We start from the raw sequence: 20760 nt of genomic DNA on the forward strand, positions 1-20760 counted from the left end.
GTCGCCCTTCCAGAGACAGGAGACGACCCTGAACATGCATAGCACAGGGTTCTTATACCTGAAAATCAGATCACTCTGCTCTATAGTTTACAGCTGGTTGTAGATAGTTTACAGCTGGTTGCTTCTCAGAACACTTCACCCCTCCCTTCAAGAGCTCCCTGCACCTGGCTTCAATACAAATAATCACAGTTGTTTCTCATTCCCAGGTGGCCCCTCACACCTTTGAGATCCAGGTTGCATCCCAGCCTGTGTTCAGCCTTTGAGCAATCTTCAGGCCTGCCAGCCTTGGCTACAGTGAAGTAAGGCCAGCCTGGGCTATATTATAACCTTCCCCAAAAGCAACAGAATTTAATTTGAAAAAGCTCTCAGCCTCCTCTCAGCTCCAGTGCTATTGTAATGCCAAGTTAATGGGAACCTCAGAGACGAAACAATGCAATATCAAGAGAGCTTTATTAAGAGAACACTCAAACTCGGAAAGCAAGTCTCACTGATGCAGCAGTAGAGAAGTGGGACCTTGAGCCCTAAGTGAGCAGGGTTTTTAAAGGGAAAGTCTGTGATCAGGGGGTTTCCATGAGAAAAGCAGGAGGTCACATGTTTCTAGAACAGCAAATGGGGTCCTATGCCTTGACATTACAGGATTAGGTAAAAGTTAGAGGGCTGAGGAGACCTCTGAATCACAATTGCCTAAGGCATATGCCTCTCTGAGGCACAATTGCCTAAGACTTATGATCACAATGGCTATTCTTTTAATCTATATGTGAAACATGGGGAGAATTTTCCCACATGATTCTCATCCAATTCTCATTGATTATTGCCAGGGAGATTGTCTCTATTTTCTATGAAGTATTTATTCTGTGATATTTCCTGAAAGCTGTTGCTAGGAGAGTTAACTTTGTTTTCTGCCAGGTGCACATTTTGTGATATTTCCAGGTACCTGAATTCAGCTTCAGGTTAAGATGGCTCTTTATTTCAAAAAATGGAGTTATACTCAGGCTAAGTATATCCAGGCTAACTTAAATTCTTTATTTTTCCCTTGCAATCCTTCCCTTGCAGAAGGATTTTCTTTTCTGGTCAAATTTGTTGGATGTTCTGTAGGCCTCATGTATTCTTATTGGCTTCTCCTTTAACTTGGGGAAATTTTCTTCCATGATTTTGTTGAAAATATTTTCTGGTCCTTGGAGAAGGGAGTCTTCTTTTTCCTCTATTCCTATTATTCTTAGGTTTTGTCTTTTCATATTATCTTCGATTTCTTGGACGGTCTGTGTCAAGAATTTTTTGGATTTAATATTTTCTTTGACAGATACATCGATTTCTTCCATTTTATCTTCTACACCTGAGATTCTTTCTTCCATCTCTTGTAGTCTGTTGTTTATGCTTATCTCTGTAGTTCCTGTTTTCTTCCCTAAATTCTTCCTCTCCATTATTTCCTCCATTTGAGTTTTCTTTAATTTTTCCAGTTCTATCTTTAGGTCTTGATTTGTTTTGTTTACTCCCTTCACCTGTCTGATTGTATTTTCCTCTTTTTCTTTTAGTTCCTTCAACTCTGTTTCTTTTACTTCTTTCAATGATTTAATTATTTCTTCTCTAAAGGCTGCAAACTGTTTGGCTGCATCTTCCCATATTTTTTCATGGATGGGCATAATCTGCTTGTCTTTAACTTCCTCCCTTTCTTTATGGATAGCCATGATCTGTTTGGTTTTATCTTCCTATAATTCTTTTCGTATTTTATTTGTTTCCTCTATTATTCTCTTCATCAGCATAGATGTAAGGTCATCTTGATTTTCTATTATGGTGGGTTGTCCAGGGCTGCTTGCCCATGGATGGCTGGGTTCTGGAGATGCCATATTGCTCTGTCTTTTGTTTGGTTGAGCTTTTACGCTGACCTCTACCCATTGGGCTGTATTAGGTGTTGGCTGTTAGTTTCTGTGCTTTCTGGAGTCCTGATGTAGGGAGAAACCCCTTTGGCCTGAAGATGATTTTCCTGAAGGAGTCCTCCTCTGCTTTTTGGTTATGGTCACTGTATGGCCAGTGTTTCTCAGGAATTGCCACTGCTCACCTCAGGTGTATAGCCCTGAGTAGTAGCTGAGGTTTTTGTTGGGCAGGGGAGCTCTCCTCTTACCCATATAAGTGCTCAAGACAGCTGCCCCACTGCTGGGTTTCCGTTATAAATTTAGTGAGCTGCTGCTATTGTTACAGTTTTCTAGGTACAGTCCTCTTGAAGAACCTGCTGATTCCCTAGCTGTGGGGTTTTCTCTCAACAGGGAAACTCAGTCTGTTATCCTGGGGCACACAGTTCTGTCCGGGTAAGTAAGAGGGGCGCCCAGCAAGTCTCTGGGCCAGAGGCTGAGTGCTCCACTCAGGGCCTGGAGAATGTGCACCTGGGTTGATTTGGCACCTCAGGGCACCGCTTTGGTCTGGAGGCTGGGTGCCTCAGTCTGGTCCAGAAGCTGTGTGTCCCTTTCTGGGATGCCGGCTGCAGGCACTGCTCTGGTCTGGACACTGTGGGTGCAGCCCTTTTGAAAGACTGTTATGCCAAGTTCACGGGACCCTCAGAGACCACCAGGAGACGACGTGATGCAATTGCAAGAGAGCTTTATTACGAGAGCGATCGAAACTCGGGACCCAAGTCTCACTGGCGCAGCAGTAGAGAAGTGGGACCCCGAGCTCTGAGTGAACAGGATTTTTAAAGGGAAAGTCTGTGAGCAGGGGGTTTCCATGGCAGCAAGGAGGGGGGCACAAGCCTTGGCGTTACAGAATTGGGTGAAGTTTAGCAGGGCGGGGTGACCTTTTCTGAGGCATATAATCACAATGGCTAAGGCATATAATCACAATGGCTATTTTTCTAAACCATATCTGAAACATTGGGGAGAATTTTCCCACCCGATTTTTAACCGATTCCCATTGATTATTGCCAGAGAGTTTGTCTCTATTTTCTATGAAGCATTTATTCTATTATATTTCCTGCAGGCTGTTGCTAGGAAAGTTAACTTTGTTTTCTGCCAGGTGTACACTCTGTGATATTTCCTGGTACCTGAATTCAGTTCCCAGTCAAAATCTTTATTTCAAAATGGAGTTATATTCTGGCTAAATTAAACTCTTCAGGACCAGGTTTCCTACAGTTTTGTCAGTCTACCTAGGGGAAATTGGTTGATCCTTGGCACAGTATCTGAGGGCTGCTGTAATGGCTCTCTGGCTTTTGTAGGTCTGAGGATGCATCTGTGTGCCCCAGTGCCCTAGGGGTACTCAATAATGGTGGCTGAGCACAACACTCCTGCCTGCAGTAGAAAGCTAGAGCCTAGAGCCTGCGTGAATCCAGAAAGTCTTTTGGTGCTGGGTGTCCTGAGAGTTAGACCTGATGATTCCCCCACTGGGGGTTTCCTCCTGCCAGGGACACCCAGGCTTTGCTTTGGGGACTGCCATTCTGTCTGGGGTGGCGGTGAGTAGAACCCACCAGCACAGATGCCCGCCCGTGGCTCTGCTTTTCTGGCCTTTGGGAGCCTGGGCGTCTGCCTAAAGTGCGTAATTTTCCCGAGACCTTTTCGGGGTGGTGGTATCAGCTGAGTGCTCTGAGATCAGTCCAGCCGTTTCCCTCCCTGTGGGTTTGCACCCAATGGTGAAACTGAGTCTCTGGTGCCCTGGGGCCCACAGTTCGATCTGAGGCGGCGAATCAGGTGAGCAGGCAGGGCTCTATGCAGGCGCCTGGGTCCCCGGCTCTGGCTCTGGCTGGCTCCAGGGGAGCCCGTGGAACCTGAGTCTTTTCCAGGGGATGTTTGGGTGACCTAAGGTCGGTCCCAATCGTTTCCTGCTCCGTGGGGTTATCTCTCGACTGGAAAATCCAGTCTGTGATGTTGTGGGCCCACAGTTCAGTCTGGGACAGTGACCAGATCACGCTAGAGTGTAGCTCTGGGCTGGTGACCAAGCACCTGGCGGAACCAGGGTCTCTTCTGTGGTTTACCCGGGTGAGTTAAAGCTGATTGAACCCCCCCACCGTGGGGTATCCTCTCATCTGAGGAACACAGTCACGTGTGTTTTATGGCCGCGAGTTCTGCTTGCTGGTCACTGTGCCGATCCTGCTGTGCTGCTGTTCAGAATGAGAGTCCTCCCAGCGCCGCCATCTTGGCCGCCCCTACAATTTTCTTAATTGGTTCAAATCATATGGCTTGGTTTCACTTGGTAAAACTAACAAAATAAATGCCAAAGTCTTTTGTCTTCCCCCAAAGGACTGAGAAATTGTTTCAAGTTCTCTGTTAGAATGCCCACTGTCATTGTCTAAAATACCTGATAAACTTTAAAATATTTCATAACCTGAAATATAACTTTTTAAAACTCGTTTTTGCAATATCAAAATAAGGTACCCTTTTAGAAATGAAGTCACAAAATACAACCATAATTTTAAAAGTCAAAACCAGATTTTATCAATGCAAACAATTCAGTACTTTTAAAATCAATACCAACTATATTATTTTGATGTTGGCTGCCAGTAAGAAAAGTTCTTGTAATCAAACACATGGAGGTGCAGTTTTAATATTTTATATGAATGTAGTTTTAAACATTATTATTTTTATAAACCTGGTTTTTAATACAGGACCGAAATTATGTAAAGTCTTAATACATTTAATAATCAATAATCAGACATCAAAATATATATAGAACATAGTAAACTTATATATTTAAAACAAACAGACAAAACTATAAAACTAATTTTTACTCCCTTTAGCATTAATTTCAAGGGAGGAACATCTTGCTCCCTGTTGAATACTATTTTATGACCATGGAGGCTTGCAAGTTTCTTACCTGAGAAGCTGCTGTGGACACTTTAAGAGCCTCTTGTAGGGAAAGTAATCATCAGTATGGCCTTCATCTGTGGTTTCGACTCCTGTAGTGTCTGGGACATTTTTGTGCATTTCTGATATAATATGTCCGCACTCCTCTATGGCAGACAAAACTTTAAAAAGCTGCTGAAATCATCCCAGGTGGGCTGGTGGGTGAAAAGAACAGTTTCAATGAGATCAATCAAATCCCTAGAATTGTCAGAGAACTTGGATTCTGAGTTCTCCAGTCATCTGGTTCCCCGAGGGAGAGGCTGCCAAGGGGCTCTGAGTTTTTGGTGCTGGGCCAGAACCTGGATAAAGGGCTGGAGCTAGCTGAGGAGTGGGAGGAGGAGGGGTTGGAAAAATTATTTCCATGGTTGTCTCATCCTGAAAAATAGAGTAAAGGGGCTGTGAGGGTGCCAGGGAAGTGGCCTCTGGTTTTGTAGAGTCTCTGGAGGGAGGATTGTTAGTGGGGGTCAGAAAGGGCTTAATCCATGGAGGTGGATGAATCATTAGGTCTTTCCAGACTACAATATATGGAAATTGGTCTGGGTGCCCACATTTTTGCTGAAAAATACCATTTTCCACTGCAAGGATGGTGGGAAGGTGGAAAGTTTCTTCTGGTGGCCAGCCCACATTAAAGGTGGGCCATTCTGAGCTGCAAAAAGTCATCATTTTTCCTCTCCTAACATCAACTGAAAGACCGTGAATTCTAGTCTTAACTTCTCCAAAATGTGTCAGAACCAAGTCAAGGGGTTTGGAAGTATTCTGTCCCATATCATCAGCCAGTCTTTTCATCAAGAGAATTCAGGATAACGCAAAAGAAGTAAGGAGAGCAATTTCAAAAAATAGTAAATCACACATACACAAAAAAGAACCAGCCATCCCAGACAAAAAACAAACTAAAGGTAACAACTCACAACCTATACCTGGGCTCATATCTAAAATCACTAAAGCAAGAAGAGCTATGGCTTCAAAGGCAACTGCAAGACCACAAGCAATTAATCACAAAAATACAAAAGTAACTCCTGCCACAACACCAAGAAAAAGAAAATTAATCCTACACAGAAACAAAGTAAAACCAAAAACCTGGCATTTCCTGTACTTCTCTGCCACAGAAGTGCCAGAAAGGCTATGAAAACCAATCCTCACTCTGGTTTCCCTATCCCAAGATTTCCAGGGAGGCAAAAACTGACAAGGCCAAAAATGTCTTTTTGACCCCTGAGGCCCTGGACCTCAACAGGTCTCTTTTGTCCACTTTTAGGCACCTCTACATCACATTGAGGCTTTTCAAATCAATAAACAGAAACAAACACATAAAGCAGGCAGACAACACAAAAGACATTTACCCATGGGGTTAAGTTCTCTGGGTTGGGAGTCCTAGAGGTCCTGAGGTACCTTGGACCAGACCCCAAATGTAATGCCAGGTTCAGAAGATCCTCAGAGCCTTTAGGAGACAACTCGATACAATAGCCAGAGAGCTTTATTAAGAGAGCAATTAAACTCGAGACCGAGTCTCACTGATGCAGCAGTAGAGAAGTGGGACCTGAAGCCCTGAGTGAGCAAGGTTTTTTAGGGAAAGTCTGTGATCAGGGAGTTTTCATGACAGCAAACAGGGAAGCACATGTTTCTATGACAGCAAACGGGGGGCATATGCCTTGATGTTACAGGATTAGGTAAAAGTTAGATGGGTGAGGTGACCTTTTCTGAATCACAATTACTTAAGGTATATGTCTCTCTGAGGCACAATTGCCTAAGACATATGATCACAATGGCTGTTCTTTTAATCTATATCTGAAACATTGGGGAGAATTTTCCCACCAGATTATCAACCAATTTCCGTTGATTATTGCCAGGGAGATTGTCTCTAATTTCTATGAAGTATTTATTCTATGATATTTCCTAGAGATGGTGCTGGGAGAGTTAACTTTGTTTTCGGCCAGGTGCACATTTTGTGATATTTCCTGGTACCTGAATTCAGCTCCCAGTCAAGATGGCTCTTTATTTTATAATGGAGTTATTCTCAGGCTAACTATACCCAGGCTAACTTAAACTCTTCACTATGACTTGCTAGGTGGTGTTTATTATGAAGTTAAACTGTGAAACTCAGTATAAATCACACATAAAAGTCACCCAGCTGAAGGGGAATTTTAATCTAGAAACCTGGCTACTCTGGCAGGAGATCACCTGCGAAGACCTAGTTCTGTGCGATCTGGCTGAAATACAGACACACTGTTAGTACACACTCTTTTTTTTAAACTTTTATTAATTATACTATATCCACTTTGTAACCCCCCCATGAGCCCCACCCTCCTCCCCTCCTAATTCCACATTCCCTCCCCCTTCTTCATGCATGCACCTCCTCAAATCCACTGATAGGGGAGGTCCCCCTCTCCTTCCTTCTGATCTTACTTTATCAGATCTCATCAGGAGTGGGTGCATTGTCATCTTCTCTGGCCTGGTAAGGCTACTCCCCCCTCAGGAGAAGGTGATCAAAGAGCAGGCCAATCAGTTCATGTTAGAGACAGTCCCTCAAATGATTACTATGGAACCCATTTGGACACTGAACTGCCATGGGCTACATCTGTGCAGTTGTTCTAGTTTATCTCCTTGCATGGTACTTGGTTGGAATATGAGTATCTGAAAAGACACCTCTGTTCAAATTCTCTGGTTCTGTTGCTCTCCTTGTGGAGCTTCTGTCCTCTCCACATCTTACTATTTTCCACTTCTTTCATAAGATTCCATGCTTTCTGCCCAACTGTTAGCCATAAGTCTTAGCATCTGCTTTGATAGTCTGCAGGGCAGAGCCTTTCATAGGCCCTCTTTGGCAGACTCCTAACTTGTTTCCTGTTTCCTTCTTCTTCTGATGTCAATTCTCTTTGCCTTTTAAGATGGGGATTGAGCATTTTAGTCAGAATCCTCCCTCCTGATTAGCTTCTTTATATGTACAGATTTTAGTAGGTTTATCCTATATTATATGTCAATATAAATGAGTATATACCCTGTGTGTCTTTCTGCTTCTGGGACAGATCATTCAGGATGATCCTTTCCAGTTCCCACCATTTAACTGCAAATTTCATAATTTCCTTATTTTTCATTGCTGAGTAATATTCCATTGTGTAGATGTACCACAATTTTGGTATCCATTCTTCAGTTGAGGGACATCTGGGTTATTTCCAGCTTCTGGCTGTTACAAATAAAGGTGCTAAAAACATGATTGAGCATATGTTCTTATTGTATACTTGATCCTCTTTTGGATATATGCCTAGGAGTGCTATGGCTGGATATGAGGAAGCACTATTTCTGTTTGTCTGATAAAGCACCAGATGGATTTCCAGAGTGTGTGTACAAGTCTACATTCCCACCAACAGTGGAGGAGGTTTGCCTTTCTTCTGAACCCATCCAGAATGTGTTTTCACTTGAGTTTTTAATCATGGCCATTCTGATAGATGTAATTTGAAATCTCAGGGTCATTTTGATTTGCATTCTGCTGATGGGTAATGAGGTTGAGCATTTCTATAAGAGTTTCTCTGCCATTCAATATTCCTCTACAGAGAATTCTGTTTAGCTCTGTTCCCCATTCTTTAATTGGATTACTTGGTTTGTTGCTTTTCATCTTTTTTAGTTCTTTATATATACTGGATATTAGCCATCTGTCAGGTAAAGAGTTGGTGAAGATTCTTTCCCAATCCGTAGGCAGTCATTTTGTTTTGATGACAGTGTCCTTTCCTTTACAGAAGCTTTTCAGTTTCATGAGGTCCCATTTATTGATTGTTGCTCTTAGAGCCCGTGTTGTTGGTGTTCTGTTCAGGAAATTGTCTCCTCTATTAATGATTTCTAGGGTCTTCCCCACTTTTTCTTCTAACCGATTTAATGTGTCTCATTTCATGTTGAGGTCTTTGATCCACTTGGACTTTAATTTTGTGCTGGGTGATAAGTATAAATCTATTGCATTTTTCTACATGAAAACATCCACTTAAACCAGCACCATATGTTGAAGATGCTATCTTTTTTCCATTGTATGCTTTTGTCATCTTTGTCAAAGATCAGTTGTCCATAAGTGCCTGGGATTATTTCTGAGTCTTCAGTTTTGTTCCCTTGATCCACCATTGTGTTTCTATGCCAGTACCATGCAGTTTTTCTAACTCTTGCTCTATAGTACAGATTGAGATCAGGGATGGAGATACCTCCAGAAGATCTTTTATTGTAGAGGATTTTTTTTAGCAATTCTGCGTTCCTTGTTATTCCATATGAAGTTGAGAATTTTTCTTTCAAGATCTGTAAAGAATTGTGTTGGTAATTTGATGGGAATTGCATTGAATCTGTAGATGGCTTTTGGTAAGATGGCCATTTTTACTATGTTAATCCTGCCAAGCCATGAGCATGGGAGATCTTTCCATTTTCTGATGTCTTCTTCTAATTCTTTCTTCAGAGACATGAAATTTTTTTCATACAGATCTTTGAATTGCTTGGTTAGGGTTACACCAAGGTACTTTATGTCATTTGTGGCTAATGTGAAGGGTGTTGTTTCCATAATTTCTTTCTCAGCCCTTTTTTCTTTTGTATACATGAGGGCTACTGATTTTTTTGAGTTAATTTTGTATATGGCCACTTTGCTGAAGGTGTTTATCAGCTATAGGAGTTCCCTGGTAGAATTTCGGGGGTCACTCAGGTATACTATCATATCATCTGCAAATAGTGATACTTTGAGTTCTTCTTTTCCAATTTGTATTCCCTTGATCTCCTTCAACTGTCTTATTGCTCTATCAAGGACTTCCAAAACTATGTTAAAGAGATATGACAGAGAGTGGACAGCCTTGCCTTGTCCCTGATTTCAGTGGGATTGCTTTAAGTTTCTCTCTGTTTAGCTTGATGTTGGCTCTAGGCTTACTGTATATTGCATTTACTATGTTTAGATATGTGCCTTGTATCTCTGATTCTCTCCAATACTTTAAATATGAATGGATGTTGAATTTTGTCAAATGACTTTTAAGCATCTAAGGAGGTTATATGTGTTTTTTTTTCTTTCAGTTTGTTATTTTGGTCTATCACATTGATGGATTTCCGTATATTGGACCACCCCTGCATACCTGGGATGAAGCCTACTTGGTCATAGTGGATGATATCTTTGATGTGTTCTCGTATTCAGTTTGCAAGTATCTTGTTGAGTATTTTTGCATCAATGTTCATAATGGAGATTGGCCTGAAATTCTCTCTTTTTTGGGGGGTCTTTGTGAGGTTTAGGTACCAAGGCGACTGTGGCTTCATAGAATGAGTTGGGTAGTGTTCTTTCTGTTTCTATTTTGTGGAACAGTTTGAAGAGAACTGGAGTTAACTCTTCTTTGAAGGTCTGGTAGAATTCTGTGCTGAAACCATCTGGTCCTGGGCTTTTTTTTGGATGAGAAACTCTCAATGACAGCTTCTATATCCTTGGTATATATGGGACTAATTAATTGATTTACCTGGTCTTGATTCAGCTTTGGTAATTGGAATTGATCAAGAAAATTATCCATTACATTTAGATTTTCAAATTTTTTGGCATATACACTTTTGAAGTATATAAGTCCTAATGACTGTTTGGATTTCCACAGTGTCTATAGTTATATTTTGCTTTTCATTTCTGATTTTATTGATTTGGATGGTGTCTCTCTGCCTTTTAGTTAGCTTGGCTAAGGGTTTGTCGATCTTGTTGATTTTCACAAAGAACCAGCTCTTGGTTCCATTGATTATTTGAATTGTTTTATTTGTTTCTAATTGATTGATTTCAGCCCTGAGTTTGATTATTTCCAGCCGTCTACTCCTTTTTGGTGTGTCTACTTCTTCCTTTTCTATGATTTGTAGGTGAGACATTAAGTTCTTTGAATGAGTTGTCTTGAATTTCTTCTTGAAGGCACTTAGTCCTACGAATTTCCTCTCAGCACTCCTTTCATTGTGTCGCATAAGTGTGGATATGTTGTGCCTTCATTTTCATTGATTTCTAGGAAGACTTTAATTTCTTTCTTTGTTTCTTCCCTGACCCAGCTGTCATTGAGTATCAAGTTGTTCAGTTTCCATGTGTATATAGGCTTTTTGCTATTTCTGTTGTTGTTGATGTCCAGCTTTATTCCATGGTGATCAGATAGGATACAAGGGATTATTTCAATCTTCTTGTATCTGTTGAGCCTTGCTTTGTGACCAACTATATGGTCTATTTTGGAGAAGGTTCCATGAGGTGCTGAGAAGAAGGTAAATATTTTGTGTTTGGGTTTAAGGTTCTGTAAGTGTCTGTTAGGTCCATTTGATTCATGACCTCTGTTAGAGACATTGTTTCTTTGTTTCATTTCTGTTTTCTTGACCTATCCTTTGTTGAGAGTGGGGTGTTGAAGTCTCCCACTATTAATGTGTGTGGATCTATGTGTGGTTTAATTTTTATCAATGTATCTTTTACAAATATGGGTACCCTTGTATTAGGGGCATAGATATTCAGGATTGTGATGTCTTCCTGGTGGAATTTTCCCTTGATGAGTATGAAGTGTCCTTCCCCATCTCTTTTGATTAATTTTGGAAGAAAGTATATTTTATCAGATATTAGAATGGCTACTCCTGCTTGCGTCTTGGGTCCATTTACTTGGAAAGCAGTCTTCCAGCCCTTTACCCTTAGGTAATGTCTATCTTTGTGACTTAGGTGTCTTTCTTGTATGCAACAGGTTGCTGAATCTTGTTATCGCATCCATTCTGTTAGTGTCTCATTACTGAAGAATTGAGTCCATTGATGTTGAGAGAAATTAATGACCAGTTGCTGTTAGATCCTGTGATGTTGATGTTGGCTGTGGTAATATGTTTGTGTGCTTGGTTGATTTTTGTTTTACTGTAGTGAGGTTAATTATTTCCTGTCTTTTCTTGAAAATAGGTAGGTATCTTGAATTGTATTTTTCCTTCTAGTGTCTTCTGTAATGCTGGATTTGTGTGTAGGTATTGTTGAAAGTTGTATTTGTCATTGAATATCTTGTTTTTTCTGTCTATGAGGATTGAGAGTATTGCTGGTTATAGTAGCCTGGGCTGACATCTGTGCTCTTTTAGATCCTGCATGATATCTGTCCAGGCCCTTCTGGCTTTCATAGTCTCATTTGAGAAGTCAGGTGTGATTCTGATGGGTTTGCCATTATATGTTACTTGGCATTTTCACCTTGCAGCTTTTAATATTTTTTCTTCTTCGGTATACATACTGTTTTGTTTGTTATGTGGCGGGAGGACATTTTTTTCTGGTCTAATTTATTAATTTTTCTGTATGCCTCTTGTATTCTTATTGGCCTCTCTTTTAAGTTGGGGAAATTGCTTCAGTGATTTTGTTGAAAATATTTTCTGGGCCTTTGAGAAGGGAATCTTCTTTTTCCTAGATTCCTATTATTCTTAGGTTTTGTCTTTTTATGTTGTCTTGAATTTCTTGGACGGTGTGTGTCAGAAAGCTCAGAGGAGGAGGTCGTTGCGGACAGAAGACAAATTAAACAGACACCATAGCAAAGCACCCTGGCTATGAGTAAGACCAACTGAGGCTCTCCACCACCAAAACTCAAGGGGAGTGTGAGAAATGCGCATTTCCAGGTCCTCATCAGACTTACAGAGCCAGAGCAACTGCCAACACTTCTGGGAAAGCCAAAGTCAGAACCACTGGTGCAGAGTATGGATGGCTGTCTAATCAGCCATCACCTCTTGGAGGTGGCTGGAAAGGGACATCTGGTTGCTGAGGAGGCTTGACTCACACTGTTCTGGGCCCAGTATTTCCCCAGTACTGCCTGTTGATGGCCACATGGATGGCTTTTCCCTCAGGGAGCTCTGTCTACCTACACACACAGTCCTGCCAACAGAGAGAGGGGTCAACCAACCAAGAGGTGAAGGAGATAACCTGAGTAGGCTTGGAGGCATGAACAGGCCTGACTTGTTGGAGGACCAGTGAGAGTGTAGGCTTGGTCTAGAGTGGGCCTGGGGTTTCCCTACTGCACAGTTAAGAACTGAATTTGATTCTTTCAAACAACCTTTCCATCTCAGAGCCATCATCAAACTCCTAAACCTCCAGCCCTTTGTGGAGAAATACTTGTGAGTCTGGAATAGAAATTGTTTTATGGCTGGGGACAGCCAGACGAGGAAAGAGCTTTCTGTGTAAGCCTGGTAATCTGAGTTCCATCCCTGAAATCCACCTAGAGGCAGGAGGATAAGGCAGATTCCACAAGTTTGTCTTCCAGCCTCCACAAGTGCACCATAGCTCGTTTGTATGCCTTCCCTCCCACACACACTAACAATCAACACATGATTGATTTGAAAAAAGACAACAAAGAAAATGTCTGGCTGGATTTTGTTACTAAGAGTTCTGGGTAGGCTTGACGGAGCCATGCCTAGTGGTCAGCTGGTGATGGAGGCGATGGTGGAGGAGATGGAGGTGGTAGAAATGATACCAGAAGGGAATGAAGACATAGCAGTGAGACAGAAGAAGAGACCATGGCGGTGGTGGCAGTGCCACAGGTGATAGGAACAGTTGTAGAAGTCGTGGTGAGGATGGGTGACTTGTCCTCAGTGTGGGTGGCAGAATAAGTGAGGAGGGGGTAGGCAACATATAAAAAAAAGAGATGAAGGGGCCTGTGGTGGTGAAGCAGTAGAGGTAGAGCGGGCAATAAAGGTGGTGGAGGTGGCAGAATTGAGGCACGAAATGGTCAAGGTGACAGAAAGTGGTAATGATGGAGATGTATACAGGATAGAGATGGCTGTATTTTTCCAGATGGAGATGGAGGTATTTGGTCAAGTTTTGATACCAGTGGTAGGGACTGACCACATGGTAGTCAGGGACAGAGATGGTGGGGATGACAAAATGGTGGGTGGTAAAGTTGGCTAGGATGATGGAGAGGGTATATATGGTAGAATTGGTGGGTTTTATTGAGGTGATGGAGACAGTATGGGTGATGGGCTTGATGCAGATGGTGGAGGTAGTCAAGGTGATGGAGGCCATGAAGATGTGGGAGCTGAAAACAGAGGGGTCAATGGCAGTATCAGAAGTGGCGGGGATGATGGAATTGGTGGAGGGATGGAGATAGTGTAGGTGATAGATGGAGAAGGATGGAAGTAATCAAGTTTACGGCTACGGAGTTGGTGGTAGAGGGGGTAAGGAGACATTTATGTGTGAAATATGTGAAGCTCAGTGAGTGGGTAATTCCTTTCCATATTTGATGCAAAAAGGGAAAATTAACTTTTTCTTTTAGAATAAGCAGTGAAATCCTTATAATACAGTCTCAGCAGAATCAGGGCGGAAAACACATGCTCAGCTACTGCCAGTGTCATTTTGCTCTGGGGTTTGTGGGGTTCAGGGTAGGGGCATAAAAACCTGGATGCTCTGCTAAGTCTGACTGAACACTGTTGGATGTGGGATTTGTGAACACAGCCCTAAGACTAGTTGGGAAAACCTCCCAGGATTAAACTGGTTCAGCCAAAGGCAGAGGGTGGTGGCTGTGGAGCAATAGGCTAAGACTATTGAACTCCTTTGGTTTTCCTGATGAGAGAAAATGGATCCCAAAGCCTTTGCAATGGCTTTGCAACCCTCCAGTGTGCAGACCACCATGGTTGCTGTTGGAGCCTTAAGGATTGCATTCTTGCTAAGAATCCTACAATGACTGTGTCCCCATTTTACAGATGGAAAACTGCGGCTTTTTGATGGTCATCGTTTTTTGTTTTTTGTTTTTCAAGACAGGGTTTCTCTGTGTAGCCCTGGCTGTTCTGTCGTTTACTCTGTATACCAGGCTGATCTCAAACTCAGACAGCCACCTTTCTCTGTCTCCCAAGTGAGAGATTAAAGACTTACACCACACACACACACACACACACACACACACACACACACACACACAAAAGCCAGGTGATCAAAAGACCATATAGTTCAGTTCAAAAATCGATTCAAAAATCAGAATTGTATGTAATCTTTATGGTATTGGTAGATTTCCCTGAATCTTAATATAATTGCTGGCTCTCAATATGTAGAATGAGTTGTTTGGCATATAGAAACTGCTGACTTTATTCCTAATGGTTTAGAATTAACTTTATTATTTATGCAACTGCAAAAGGCTTAACAAAAGTAGAAACCCTCCGTTACATATCACGCGGATTCAGTCTCATACAGGATTTCCAGGTCCATTGGTACAAGCAAATGAGGAAACTGATCAATTACAACACCTCAACATTTCATGAAAGACACAATGTTAAAAGTAAAAGTTAATTTTTTTTCTATAACTTGGGCAACAAGCAAGAAAATAATAAAAAATGTCCCACATGTCCTCTGTATAACCACACTCGACTGCGTGCTGGAAGTAAGCCTGGGGATACGAAAAAAGTGAAATATGGCAGATGGATGTGTTTCATTCTGCAGAATTTGGAAAACAAAGGTATGTACACCGTACCATAGGTGTATAACCAGGATTTCAACGGGCAACTGCTTTAAGTGCTGAAAAGGCTTATTGTGTAATTACACAGTTATTGGAAATAATGGAAATTTTGGGGATACCTTCACAAATTAAGACTAATAATGAACCTAAACATATATCTAGTAAGATGAAGCAATTCTTTCCCTATTATACTATAAATCTTTATACTATAAATGATTTATAAAACTTTATACTATAAATGATTTATAAAATCTTTATGCTATAAATGATTTATAAAACTTAATACTATAAATGTTTTATAAAATCTTTATACTATAGTATAAAATGATTTTTATATAACTTATTATAAAGGATAGTATAAGTATAAATTATATCATTTATACTATATATAGCATCATTTATACTATACTATCATTTATACTATATATAGTATCATTTGTACTACACTATCATTTGAATGATAGTATAATATAAAGGATAGTATAGTATAAATTATACCATTTATACTATATATAGTATCATTTATACTGTACTACCATTTATACTTTACTATCCTTTATAGTATACTAAAGTATAAATGATTTATAAATCACTTATACTATACTATAATTTATACTATACTATAATTTATTGTATACTATAGTATAAATGATTTATAAAACTTTATAGTATAAATTATGTAGAGATCATTTAAATTATCTTTATGCTATAGTGTAAATGATTTATAAATCTTTATAATAATATAAGTTATATAAAGATCATTTTATACTATAGTATAAAGATTTTATAAATCATTTGTAGTATAAAGTTTTATAAATCATTTATAGCATAAAGATTTTATAAATCATTTATAGTATAAAGTTTTATAAAATCATTAATAGTATAAAGATTTATAGTATAATAGGCAAAGAATTGCTTCATCTTACTAGATATATATATAGGTTCATTATCAGTCTTAATTTGTGAATGTATCCCCAAAATTTTCATTATTTTCATTATTTCCAATAACTGTGTAATTTACACAATCAGCCTTTTCAGCACTTAAAGCAGTTGCCCGTTGAAACCCTGGGTATACACCTATGGTATGGTGTACATACGTTTGTTTTCCAAATTGTGCAGGATGAAACATATCCATCTGCCATATTAAATGTCCATCCTATGGGCTTAGAGTTTCTCAAGAGTGTTTCGGTTGTGGAAGTACATTGGGGACATGCTGTTGAAGATAGAAGCTATCTTCAAGGACCTTTGTCCTACATTCAAGTTCAGGGAAGCGCCAGGATGGATGGACCATACATGGTCAATCACACAGACATCTGTGTGTCTCACGATGTGATACTTGTTGCCACAGTCTAGGGAGAAAGAACACAAGAGATGAAGTCTTACCACTGTGATACTAGGATGGAAAGATAAGGCTTCCCAGAACTCTCCCCAAAGGCTGTTGCAAGGCTGATTAACTGTGCAAGAATATGCAAAGGGCAGAGACTTGAAGAAATGGAAGCAGCCTTAAGATCTGTCCAGCTGGTACATACACGAGGTAGGGGCTTGAGGCTGCCATGACACAGGGACACAGTGGGTTGCTCCTCCAAGAGTCTCTAGTTAGACTTGTCAGGACACCTATCACACCCTCACAGTGTGGCATGTGGTGGTGAGTGTGGGATCCAATGTGAATGGTCGCCTTGAAGGAACAAGAATAGATATGCAAGAGGTGAGTAACTAGGGCAGAATTGGTGTCAAGAGAGGGCACAGCTACCACTGCAGTCACTCCAAGACTGAGTTTTCCAGGCTTTGTTCTGAGTTGGGTCTGAGGACTCAAGCAATGTAACCTGTGATGGGTTTGGCATGTGCGTGGGTGCGGGGCTCTTGCAAAAGGATGGCAGGAGGCTCCTTCTAAAGAATTCCCATCAGGCTGCTTGTAGGCCTCAATTCTCAACCTGGGAACCCATCTTGGGGCAGGTAGGAAAGGCAGACTGGAAACTATAGCACTAGGGAGAGATTAGTTACAAAGGACAGAAGGAAAAGTGAATAAAATGAAGTGAAGTAATGCACTCACCTGGTGCTGAGGGTGGCTCCAAGGACCCTTTCCATTGGAGTCATGTTCTTATATGAGGCGGCCTTTGTCTTAGCAGGTGGCAGGCAGCAGCAGCACAGATGTCTGAGGCCATTCATGATTGTCTTCTTCACCCGCTTCCAGCGTTGACGCTGGTTGTGGGGGGAAGCTGTGCCAGTGTCCTGAGGCTGGCCAGGTGTGATGTTATCCTTGGTCCCTTGCTGAGGGAGAGCTGTGCCAGCTTCCTGAGGCTGGCCAGGTGTGATGTCGTCCTCGGTCTCTTGCTGAGGGAGAGGTGTGCCAGCGTCCTGAGGCTGGCCAGGTATGATGTCGTCCTCGGTCTCTTGCTGAGTGAGACCTGTGCCAGCGTCCAGAGGCTGGCCAGGTGTGATGTCATCCTCGGTCCCTTGCTGAGGGAGAGCTGTGCCAGCTTCCTGAGGCTGGCCAGGTGTGGTGTCATCCTCGGTCTCTTGCTGAGGGAGACCTGTGCCAGGGTCCTGAGGCTGGCCAGGTGTGATGTCGTCCTCGGTCTCTTGCTGAGGGAGAGCTCTGCCAGCGTCCAGAGGCTGGCCAGGTGTGATGTCATCCTCGGTCCCTTGCGAAGGGAGAGATGTGCCAGCTTCCTGAGGCTGGCCAGGTGTCTTGTCATCCTCGGTCTCTTCCTGATGGAGACCTGTGCCAGCGTCTGGAGGCTGGCCAGGTGTGATGTCATCCTCGGTGTCTTACTGAGGGAGACCTGTACCAGCGTCCTGAGGCTGGCCAGGTGTGATGTCGTCCTCGGGCTCTTGCTGAGGAGAGCTCTGCCAGCTTCCTGAAGCTGGCCAGGTGTGGTGTTTTCCTGGGTCTCTTGCTGAGGGAGAGCTGTGCCAGCATCCTTAGGCTGGCCAGGTGTCGTGTTGTCGCCCTCGTTCTCTTCCTCCTTGGTCTCTTCAGTTATGATGGTATCCTCCTTGATCTCTTTTGTTGTGATGGTATCTCATATGTTGGTGTCTGGTATGATGGTGTTTCCCTCATTCTCTTCCTCCTTGGTTTCTTTAGTCATGGTTTCCTCCTTGATCTTTTTGTTCGTGATGTTGTCTCTTATGATGGTGTCTGGTATGATGGTGTTTGGTACGATGGGTGTCTGGTATGATGGTGTCCTTCTTGGTCAATTTTAGTGTGATGGTGTGCGGTAGGATGGTTTATTGGGGCAGGTGGGACAGGGAGATTGGAAACTATATCACTATGGGGAGAAGTTTTACTTTGTGGAAAAGATCATATTTCCTGCCAAGAAACAGGGAGTAAAGGACAATCACTACCCAGAGGGCAGTCTGTGATGTTTATGCAGGCTGGGGGAGAGAGCAAGGGATCAGTGTGCAACATAAAGCTTTAGGGCACCTGTGCACCTCAGCCCTTCCCCTCTGAGGAAGACCCAGTGGAAAACCAGCCCCTCCTGCCTGGGATTTTACCTGGACAGATCTGCACTGGGATAGGTCCTGTGCAGAATGCTCCTGTGACCACACTGGCTTCTGGACATCTGGCCTGGCTTCCCCGAGAGGCTTTTCACATCTCATCCAGGCTGATCCCCAACCCATGGCCCACAAGCCATGGAGATGGGGCCTGTCGTCTTTAGGACTTCAAAGCAAAAAGACACAGGTAAGTGACTCTTACTGACTTTGAAGCACACAGAACTTTCTGTGCTTGCCCTGCAGCACCAAAGTGCCCTACTGGTCTCTCAGCAATCTCTGCTGACTTTGCCATGCCCCACCTGCTCCTCTTCCTGCTTTATCAGCATATGTATACAATCTACTTCTTGCTTAACAAGCCTGAGGTCACATTACCGGGATTTCTATGGTATTGGTCTTTCTGAAGTGACAGAGGTTATTAAGATCACAGGTGTGCCACAGTGGGCAAATTATCATTAGTTACAAAGGACAGAAGGAAAAGTGAATAAAATGAAGTGAAGTAATGCACTCACCTGGTGCTGAGGGTGGCTCCAAGGTCCCTTTTCATTGGAGTCATGTTCTTACATGAGGCGGTCTTTGTCTTAGCAGGTGGCAGGCAGCAGCAGCACAGATGTCTGAGGCCGTTCATGATTGTCTTCTTCACCCGCTTCCAGCGTTGACGCCGGTTGCGGGGGGAAGCTGTGCCAGTGTCCTGAGGCTGGCCAGGTGTGATGTCGTCCTCAGTCTCATGCTGAGGGAGACCTGTGCCAGCATCCTGAGGCTGGCCAGGTGTGATGTCGTCCTTGGTCTCTTGCTGAGGGAGAGCTGTGCCAGCATCCTGAGGCTGGCCAGGTACGGTATTGTCCTCGGTCTCTTGCTGAGGGAGAGATGTGCCAGCGTCCTGAGGCTGGCCAGGTGTGATGTCGTCCACGGTCTCTTGCTGAGAGAGAGCTGTGCCAGCTTCCTGAGGCTGGCCAGGTGTGATGTCGTCCTCGGTCTCTTGCTGAGGGAGACCTGTGCCAGCGTCCAGAGGCTGGCCAGGTGTGATGCCATCCTCGGTCCCTTGCTGAGGGAGAGCTGTGCCAGCTTCCTGAGGCTGGCCAGGTGTGATGTCATCCTCGGTCTCTTGCTGAGGGAGACCTGTACCAGCGTCCTGAGGCTGGCCAAGTGTGATGTCGTCCTCGGTCTCTTGCTGAGGGAGACCTGTGCCAGCGTCCTGAGACTGGCCAGGTGTGATGTCGTCCTCAGTCTCATACTGAGGGAGAGCGGTGCCAGCGTCCTGAGGCTGGCCAGGTGTGATGTCATCCTCGGTCTCTTCCTGAGGGCGTGCTGTGCCAGCGTCCTGAGGCTGGCCAGGTGTGATGTTGTCGTCCTTGGTCTCTTCCTGTGGGGAAGCTATGCCAGCGTCCTGAGGCTGGCCAGCTGTGATGTTGTTCTCCTGGGTCTCTCCCTCCTCGGTCTCTTCCTCCTCCCTCACTTCAGGCATCGTGTCCTCCTTGATGATGTTCACTCTCAGGGCAATGATTGCTTCCTGAGCATCGATGTCTTCCTGTGTTAGAGTCTTTTCCTCTGCGACTATAGTCGACTCTATCTCTATGACTGTTGTCATCTCCGATAAATCCTCAGAGGAGGAGCTTGAGCTGTCCTCTTCCTCCAGGAAACTCCAGGATTCAGATTGGTGACTGTAGGACATGTGGCTCTCTAAGTCACTTGTACCCTCATTCTGGGATGTTCTAGAAGAGTTGGTGTATAGACCCAGAGATGGATGGTCACTATCAGTGTGGCTGTCACGTGATCCAACCTGTGAAAAATAAACATTCATTTCCAGGATGCTGCCCTTGATGGACTTAGCAATAGGACAGCCCAGGTGGAGAGGGTGTGTGTCTGGATGGCAGCATAGGGTGGCAGGCATGCTATGGCATCTGGCAAGTTTCCTGGAATAATGCTCCTCCTCTTTTTCCTGGCCCTTAGATGGCAAGGTAAAGGTATAGGGAACAGGTTCAGCTCTCCTTAGGGATCCAGGATAAGTGTAAGGCTCTGTCAGGCGGAGGACAGTGCCTGGCTGCCTGGTTTTCACA

Source organism: Meriones unguiculatus, chromosome 5 (genome assembly GCF_030254825.1).
Source record: "Meriones unguiculatus strain TT.TT164.6M chromosome 5, Bangor_MerUng_6.1, whole genome shotgun sequence".
Lineage (NCBI taxonomy): Eukaryota > Metazoa > Chordata > Mammalia > Rodentia > Muridae > Meriones > Meriones unguiculatus.